The sequence below is a fragment of the Bos javanicus genome, chromosome 14 (assembly GCF_032452875.1).
Source record: "Bos javanicus breed banteng chromosome 14, ARS-OSU_banteng_1.0, whole genome shotgun sequence".
In the NCBI taxonomy this organism is placed as follows: domain Eukaryota; kingdom Metazoa; phylum Chordata; class Mammalia; order Artiodactyla; family Bovidae; genus Bos; species Bos javanicus.
In genome coordinates, this window is record NC_083881.1 from 58,917,526 (window position 1) to 58,927,594 (window position 10,069).

Below are 10,069 nucleotides of genomic sequence, written 5' to 3' on the forward strand. Positions count from 1 at the left end.
TGATTAAATGACAAATTAGGTGATGGAGCACCATATTATAGACTAAAATGGGGAGGGTGTTGTATTCAGTGGTTCAAAATAGATTTTGGAGTCTGAGAAACCTAGGTTTGAATCCTACTCTAGTCTATCATTTACCTGTTTTGTGACAACAATAGCTAATATTTATTGTTCAAGATTGCAGAAGGAAATGGCACCCCACTCCAGTACTCTCGCCTGGAAAACCCCATGGACGAGGGAGCCTGGCAAGCTGCAGCCCATGGGGTCGCAAAGAGTCGGACATGAGTGAGAGACTTCACTTTCACTTTCATTGTTTAAGATTAAACCATCTTATTCAAACCATGAAACAATTCCTTAAGATGTAGAAACTGAGCCCACAAGAGGGAAAAAAAAAAAAAAAAAATTGTCTCAAATCCCATTGTCTCACTTCTCAGCTGGATTCCAGAGCTCAACCAAACTTAGGGTAGGTCATTTAATCTTCTAAGAACTCAGCCTACATCTCTATAAAATAAGGAAAATGAAACACCTACTCCTTATGGCCATCATGATGACTTAATGAGAAAATGTGAACTGCTAACATTTATGAAACGGTGAATATTAGCCGTTCTGAAGGTAAGAGTAAGAGATTACCCTACTGCCTCTAGCACATCATGGCCTGTATTTGAGCTGTGTAATACAGCCCGGCTCTTCCAAGCTCTTCAGGATTCTCTGTGCTGCTCTTGGGTTTCCCTGGTGGCTCAGTGATAAAGAACCCACCTGCAAATGTAGGAGATGCAGGTTCAATCCCTGGGTTGGGCAGAATCTCTGGAGAAGGAAATGGCAACACATTTCCGTATTCTTGCCTGAATACTGTCCATGGAAATCCCACGGACAGAGAAGCCTGGCAGACTATAGTCCATGGGGTCACAAAAGAGTCAGACACGACTTAGCAAATAAAGAACAATATTGCTCTTAGTTGGAGCTTAGATGCTGCTCTCCACACCCTTTCCCACTGTCTAGATTGGAAATAGCCATAGGCTATATAGTACCATTGGAGAAGGAAATGGCAACCCACTCCAGTACTCTTGCCTAGAAAATTCCATGGATGGAGAAGCCTGGTGGGCTACAGTCCATGGGGTCGCAAAGAGTTTGGACACAACTAAGCAACTTCACTTATATAGCACCATAGCTAAAAAGTTTATTTCAGTGGAGAACATTTCAATGAAATGTTAAAGAACGCATGGAGAATTGCTGAATACTAAATCTCTCTGGCCACAGAACTATAAGTGTTCTAGGAGTCAAACCTAAAGCACTCTGCTAAAAGAGAGAACTAAGATCAAAATTATTTTTAGTCTATTCAATATATACCATAAGTTCTAGGCATATTATATATCAGCTTAATCGTAACAGAGATAGTTGCAGTAGCAGTAGTGTGTGTGTGTGTGTGTGTGTGTGTGTGCTTTGTGTGTTTAGTCATTCAGTCATGTCTGACTCTTTGTGACCCCATGGACTGTAGCCTCCCAGGATCCTCTGTCCATGGGGATTCTCCAGGCAAGAATACTGGAGTGGGTTGCCATGCCCTACTCCAAGGGATCTTCCCAACTCAGGGATCAAACCCAGGTCTCCCACATTGCAGGCAGATTCTTTACCATCTGAGCCATCAGGGAAGCCATAGTAGTAATAGTTAAAATTTAATGGGGGGAGGAGGTTGGGGAAGGAATGGAGAGGGAGGTTGGGGTGAGCAGATGTAAGTTTTTACATATAGAATGGATAGACAACAAGGTCTTGTATAGCACACAAAACTATATTCAATATTCTATGACAAATCATAATAGAAAATAATATTTAGAAAAGAATATATATGTGTATATATATGTATAATAGAATCACTTTGCTTTATAGCAATAATTAACATAACATTGTAAATCAACTATACTTCAATAAAATTTTTTAAAAGATTAATGAATTTTTAATCATATACTTGACAATGTGCTTTTATACAGAGTATAAAATTCATTTACAAAGGTATTGCAAATGTCCTCAATGTTACAAAATTATAGATAAGTGGGGCATAGAGATGTGTGTCTGGAATTGAAACAGAGGAGAAGAAATTTTAGAGTTGGGAATAGAAAACATTCACAGGTTCAGAAACAATGTATGAAGATGGAGAATAAGTATTACTGACAATCTTACCAATATCTAGGAAAGAATCAAGACTTATACCGAAATCTAGAAAAGGTCTAAGTCCCATACATTTCATTATTAGAAAGAAATTTTCAAAGCCAAATTTTCCCTATCTTGTGAACAGGGAATCTTCATTTTGCTTGCTTTAGACCTGATGACTTACTATCTCACAAAGAATGGGGACTTGGAAGTTCTATTTCTCTACATCACGCTTTACCGTCTGAGCCACCAGAGAAATCCCTACATCACTGCAACTCCCATCCAACATATTCAAGACTTTTTCTACAGACCACCTGCCAGACCCAAAGTCTAAATCTACTTTGATTCCCTGGGCTACAGAAGTTAGTATTGTTAATCCTCTTAATGAGTGTATGGAAAATCTTTTAAGATGAATTTTTACTCAGCAAGATATAACTTGATCCTTTTCCTTTCTATGTTTTATTTATCAGAGCTATATATCTTATATAGGAACAAGTCATTTATTATATATCTATTGAAAAGTCTTGGTTTTTCTGTTCCTCTCCAAAAGAAGAGTACCATGGAATGCACCATAAAATGTAGCTTCTATTTTACTGAAGTTTTTATTATTAGCGTTGATTTGCAACAATCAAATAGCTTTGAATAGAATTTTAGAATAGGGTAAGATATTCGGCTTTTGCTAGATGCCCTTATTTTGAACAAAAGTCACCAAGCACATGTAATTATCTAAGATATACTTAATAAATAGGTGAATCAACCCTGTGTAAACATAATATTGGAGTCCTCACTCTACATGTACTTATATTCACATTTATACCCTTGACCATAAATAAGTCTGCATTCAAATAACTATAAAATCAACACAATACTTAGAAACAAAAATATATGATGTGGTATTAAAATAAAAATATTTTTTAAGGCTACAAGTTGATTTGCTACATTTCTAAAGATAGCTGTGCCCAAAGGAAACCATAAATAAAACAAAAAGACAGCCTAAGGAAAGGGATAAAATATTTGGCAACAATACGACTGACAAGAACTTAATTTCCAAAATATACAAACAACTTATACAACCCAAAATGAAAGAAACAAACAAACCAATCAAAACATGGGCAGAAGACCTAAGTAGATATTTCTCCAAAGAGGACATACAGATGGACAATAGGCTGGACATCTTTTCATGTGGTCATCTCTTCATCTTTCAAGACAAAAGATGGACATCTTGTCATGTGAAAAGATGCTCAACATCACTAATTATTAGAGAAATGCAAATCAAAACTACACGGTATCACCACACGCTGGTCAAAACGGGCATCACCAAAGAGTCTACAGACAATAAATGCTGGAGAGGATGTGGGGAAAATGGAACTGTCCTACAGTGTTGGTGGGAATATAAATTGGTGCAGCCACTCTGGAGAACAGTATGGAGGTTCCTTAAAAAAATAAAATAAATGTACCATATGACCCAGAAATCCCACTACTGGGTGTATATCTGGAGAAAACTGTAATTTGACAATACACATGTACCCTAATGTTCACAGAAGTGCTATTTACAACAGACAAGACATGAAAGTAACCTAAACGTCCAGCCACATATTGAGGGATACAGAAAATGTAGTACAATATACAATGGAATACTACTCGGCCATAAAATAATGACGCAATGCCATTTGCAGCAACATGGACGGACCCAGAGACTGTCCTATATAAGTGAAGTCAGAGAGAGAAAGACAAATATTATACGGTATCACATATATGTGGAATTAAATAAATGGTACAAATGAACTTATTTACAAAACAGAAGCAGACGTAGAAAACAAATTTATGGTTACCAAAGGGAGAAGAGGGGGAGGCATGAATTAGAAGTTTGGAATTAGCGGATACAAACTGCGCACGTGTGCTAAGTCATTTCAGTCGTGTTCGACTCTTTGCAACGCTATGGACTGTTGCCCACCAGGCTCCCCTGTTCATGGAAATTCTCTAAGCAAGAATATTGGAATGGGTTGCCGTGGGCTCCTCCAGGACATCTTCCTGACCCAGGGATTGAACTCAGGTCTCTTACGTCTCCTGCATCGGCAGGCAGGTTCTTTCCTAGCACCACCTGGGAAGCTCAAAGTACTATATGTAAAACAGACAAACAACAAAGTCCTACTGTATAGCATGGGGAGTTATATTCAATATTTTGTAACAAACTATAATGGAAAAGAATATGAGAAAGAATATGTGTATATGTATGACTGAATCACTTGGTTGTACACCAGAAATATAACATTGTAAACTACACTTCAATTTGAAAAAAAATTTTAATAAAGAAAAAAAGGTGTTTGTTGATATCAGTTGCATCTCTTAGAAGCCTGACATGAATTTTTACAACTAATTTTGAAATTAGGTAATCCCGTAGAAGAAGCCTTCTGCATTAGATTGTTTCTTAGTACCTGTGTGTACTGTTAGCCTCATCAGGGCCTCAACCCTTGCCATTTTGAAGGAAGCTGAAATTTCCCTGTTGCTTTGAGGATACTCCATCTCACAACACGTGTCTTCAGCCAGTAATGAGCCAAATCCATTATTCTTTTTTTTTTTTTTTTTCAAATCCATTATTCTTATCAAAGGCTACATCACATTTCTCCTGAGGCTGACAACCGGGAGTGTCTTCAAAATGGGCTTTAATTCTGTGTTACCCGGTCACCTCCAAGCTCAGCATTTTGTCTTCTCAAGGAGACTAAATTGTGCTTAAAGAGGTAACTCAGACAATATTTTTGCTTTCCTACCTTCTTAAAATGATGAAAAGAAGAAAACGTTTTTGTGTCTTTTTGCCAGGTTAAAAAACACTGAGATGTTTGCTTTCCCTCAACTGAACTTGAGTCAGTGTGATGAATGTGCTTCAAACTCAGTGTTGTGTCTCACTTTGAGAAGAACCGGGTTTTATTGTTGCAAGGCATTCTTGTTTCATGATATTGACTTGCATGTTAGCACAAATAGTCGTAACTGAATAACAAGTAGTTATTTATGAAGTTACTTGTCTCTGACTCTTCCTCTGAAGTCACTTTTAATTGTAGGGGACAATAAAAAGAAACATTTTATCCTTTCTCAATTTCTAGTATGATAGATATAACACACTCTAAAGATCAAATATTTATACAATGTAAACGAGTTTGGGGGGTGGTCAACCTCTTCAGATGTTATATGATGTGTATTATGAAAACAATAACAAGTTATTTAACATTTATAATTATATACGCTGTGCTTAGTCATTCAGTCATGTCTGACTCTTTGTGACCCCATGGACTGTAGCTTTCCAGGCTCCTCTGTCCATGGGGATTCTCAAGGCAAGAATATTGGAGTGGATTGCCATGCCCTCCTCCAGGGGATCTTCCCAACCCAGGGATCAAACGAAGGTCTCCAATATTGCAGGTGGATTCTTTACCATCTGAACCACCAGGGAAGCTCAAGAATACTGGAGTGGGTAGCCTATCCCTTTTCCAGGGCATCTACCCAACCAAGGAATCAAATTGGGGTCTCCTGTGTTGCTGGCAGATTCTTTACCAGTTGAGCTAGCAGGGAAGCCCTAAAATTAAGTATACACATATTATAAATATACATCTTGTAAGAGAATTCCAGAAAAAAATGCCTACTTCTGCTTCATTGACTATGCTAAAGCCTTTGACTGTGTGGATCACAACAAACTGTGGAAAATCCTTAGAAAGATGGGAATACCAGACTACCTTACCTGCCTCCTGAGAAATCTGTATGCAGGTCAAGAAGCATACAGCAAGAACTGGGAAGGGAGTACATCAGGGCTGTATATGTCACCCTGTTTATTTAACTTATATGCAGAGTACATCATGCAAAATGCTGGGCTGGATGAAACACAAGCTGGAATCAAGATTGCTGGGAGAAATATCAGTAACCTCAGATATGCAGATGACACCACCCTTATGGCAGAAAGTGAAAAGGAACTAAAAAGCTCTTGATGAAAGTGAAAGAGGAGAGTGAAAAAGCTGGCTTAAATAAGATCATGGCATCTGGTCCCATCAGTTCAGTTCAGTTCAGTTCAGTCGCTCAGTTGTGTCTGACTCTTTGCGACCCCATGAATTGCAGCACGCCAGGCCTCCCTGTCCATCACCAACTCCTGGAGTTCACTCAAACTCACGTCCATCGAGTCAGTGATCCCATCCAGCCATCGTCCCCTTCTCCTCCTGTCCCCAATCCCTCCCAGCATCAAAGTCTTTTCCAATGAGCCAACTCTTCGCATGAGGTGGCCAAAGTATTGGAGTTTCAGCTTTAGCATCATTCCTTCCAAAGAACATCCAGGACTGATCTCCTTTGGAATGGACTGGTTGGATCTCCTTGCAGTCCAAGGGACTCTCAAGAGTCTTCTCCAGCACCACAGTCTCAAAGCATCAATTCTTCAGCACTCAGCTTTCTTCACAGTCCAACTCTCATATCCATACATGACTACTGGAAAAACCATAGCCTTGACTAGACGGACCTTTGTTGGCAAAGTAATGTCTCTGCTTTTTAATATGCTATCTAGGTGGGTCATAACTTTCTGGCAAATAGATGGGGAAACAGTGAGAGACTTTATTTTTTGGAGCTCCAAAATCACTGTGGATGGTGACTGTAGCCATGAAATTAAAAGACTGTGCTCCTGGGAAGAAGAGCTATGACCAACCTAGGCAGCATATTAAAAAGCAGAGATATTACTTTGCCAACAAAGGTCCATATGCTCAAACGTATGGTTTTTCCAGTAGTCATGTATGGATGTGAGAGTTGGACCATAAAGAAAGCTAAGCGCCAAAGAGTCAGTGCTTTTGAACCCTTGGACTGCAAAGAGATCAAACCAGGCAATCCTATAGGAAATGAATCCTGAATATTCTTTGGAAGGACTGATGATGAAGCTGAAGTTCCAACACTTTGGCCACCTGATGCGAAGAACTGATTCATTAGAGAAGATCCTGATGCTGGGAAATATTGAAGGCAAGAGGAGAAGGGGATGACAGAGGGTGAGATGGTTGGATGGCATCACTAACTCAATGGACATGAGTTTGAGCAAGCTCTGGGAGTAGGTGTTGGACAGGGAAGCCTGGTGTGCTGTATTCCATGGGGTTGCAAAGAGTTCAACACAACTAATCAACTGAACTGAACTGATATTATAAGTATGTATGCCTTCATATATTGAAATATGTACTATATAGATAGACATAAATATGAGGACTTAATTTTTCCTTAATGTTAACAGGTCCAGCCAGTGAACAAGGGAGGTAACACACTGGTTTCTCTCTTCTCCTACTTCTCTGTAGAAGGAGTAACTGCAAAGCTGTATCCAAAAGTCTAAATGGAGTTTTAGTATTTATTGGGTCTAACTGAATCTGCTAGTTTAGCTTCTAAGGTCCCTGCACCATTTGGATTGTGGACGTTTGTAATGGAGTAATGGGTATCACACTTCATAATGCTATTGTGTATCCGCAGTATCAGAACCACTCCAGTGCTGGGGTGGGGAAGAAAATTCAGTGACCCTGGCTTTGAAGATAAATGGAGCTGTCACCTTTTATCTTATATTAGTCAAACCAAACACCTCTTTTATGATATGGGCTCTGCTGATGGAACTTAACAGGTTTTTCTGCTCTTATTAGAAGTTTAAAAAGGAGTGTAGTTATGTGTGTTCATAGGTGATGACTATTTTTTACTTGGAAATACAAAGTCTAAAGTTTTCTAGGTAGTTTGAATGTCTTCTGCTTCCTGTAGGGGAAAAAGATTTGGAAACATCAACCAAACCTAATGGGTTTTTTGAGGCATGATTCACTAGATAATTAAGCAATTTCATTTACCCCTCATTACAGAGACCTCTAAATCACTTATTAGCCCATCTATTCATTAATTCTCCTACAAATATTACTGTGGGATGAACAAAAGATTTGTGTTACTTAAAGAAACATTTTCTGTTGTAAAAAAATTAACTTGAACCTTTAAGAAAACTCAGATATATACATAGTTGTTTTTTACTTTTAGAAGTTAGACTAAATCTGACAAGTATGGTTTTAACTGTGTTAGGTAAAGGATATGCGCCATGGGGATGTAATGACATCTACGTGCGTGCGTGCATGCTAAGTCTCTCAGCTGTGTCTGACTGTTTTCAACCCTATGGACTGTAACCTGCCAGGCTCCTCTGTTCATGGGGATTCTCCAGGCAAGAATACTGGAGTGGGTTGCCATTTCTTCCTCCAGGGGATCTTCCCAGGGATCAAACCCACATCTCTTATGTCTCCTGCATTGGTAGGTAGGTTATTTACCACAAGTACTGCCTGGGAAGCCCCAATGACAACTACAAGGAACATTTATAAATATGATTCCTCTTTTCTCCCATCCTACCCCAAATGAGAGTGTCAAATATAGTTTCAGTTCTTAACATAGTCAAACCATATAAAAACTAGGTTTTCATACTAAATACATCCAGGTAGCTTACAACCTAAGTTCACAGCCTAGCTGCCTGTGGATGGATTGCAAGATTTCTGAAACTTCAAATTGTCTGAGAAAGATTGTGTGATCGCCTATATATCCACTTTTATGAAAAAATTTTTTATCAGTTCACCAAATGATTCTGTTATTTAAAAACAGTTATAATCACAGACACAATAGCAGACGAATCAAATCACAATGCCAATTCCCCACAGGAAGAAGAGACTGTCTTTCTAGAAAAAGACTCTTATAAGAGAAAAGAGCTAGGGAACTGGACCTATAGTGTATATCCGTGGAATGTATTCACTTGATGATAAACTTCGGTTTAGTGGATTTGTTGAATTATAAATTGCTAAATATTCACTTCTCTGAATCTTGGTGCCCCAGGTCTTGCTGAGTATGGAGATCCTGAAGTGCAGGGCCTCGCCTACAAAGGAGTCCCCAGAGAGATCAGCAACAGGAATCTCATTTTCCCGATGTGCTGACCACTCAACATTGGGCAACTCTAATGAAGCATCCCTCATGTGACAACCACCTCCTTTTCTGTTTCCTATGAAATCGTGATGAGAACAGAAGTTATCCTTCACATGGAATCACCCCCAATTTGTCAAAGTTCAGATTTTCTTAGCTGTGACATTTGTTAGTGAAATGCAAGTTTAGACTGCATGTCTGGCAGCCATCTGTGATTAGCTAATTGAATTGTTCCAAGGCACTTGTTGCCACCTTCAGCCGGATTTTCAGCTTGAATGACTGTGCCTCCCTTCGAGCTAGTCTTGACCTATAGTAGCTTCTATTAGTTTTGGAGGAAAAAAACACATGAGTGATTTGTCCACCCAATATGACAGTCATCTCCCTAACCTAAATCTTTTCTTTAAAACGGTATCTTAATAGTCACATTTGGTTAGTAATAGAAATATTGTTTATTGTTAGAGGCCTGAAGTAAGGTTATAAACATTTTCTTCAAATCCCTCTCTTCTCCCATCTTCTCTTTCTAGTGTTTCTCTCAGTAACTTTGGCTCTAATGGCAGAGCAAACCAAAGTACTACACAGCTATTACACTTGTCTTTTGCTTAATGAACTAAACGCTTTTTTCTTCCTGGATTAATGGACCATTTCATTTAGTCTGAACAGAATGGTAAACTCCGCCCCCATCTCACCAGGACATCCTGATCCCCCTCCCTCCAAGTCCCCTTACATCAGTTTTCTGAACGTCAGCTCTTCCCCTCTTTCACTGGTACCTTTGTCAAAGCAGGGAAGTGGAATTCACTTCATCTATTGAAACTGTGCATTGCCTCTTTTTCTCTTCTGCGCTTGTCACCTTTCAGTCAGTCAAAACACTGTTTTTCAAACTATAGGATGCGATCCATAAACAGGTCATGAAGTCAATTTAGAAGGTCATGACTAGCATTTTATAAATGAAAGAGAATTGCCTAGAGTAGAGTAGAAAATAGAGCACGTGTAACGGTACAGCACA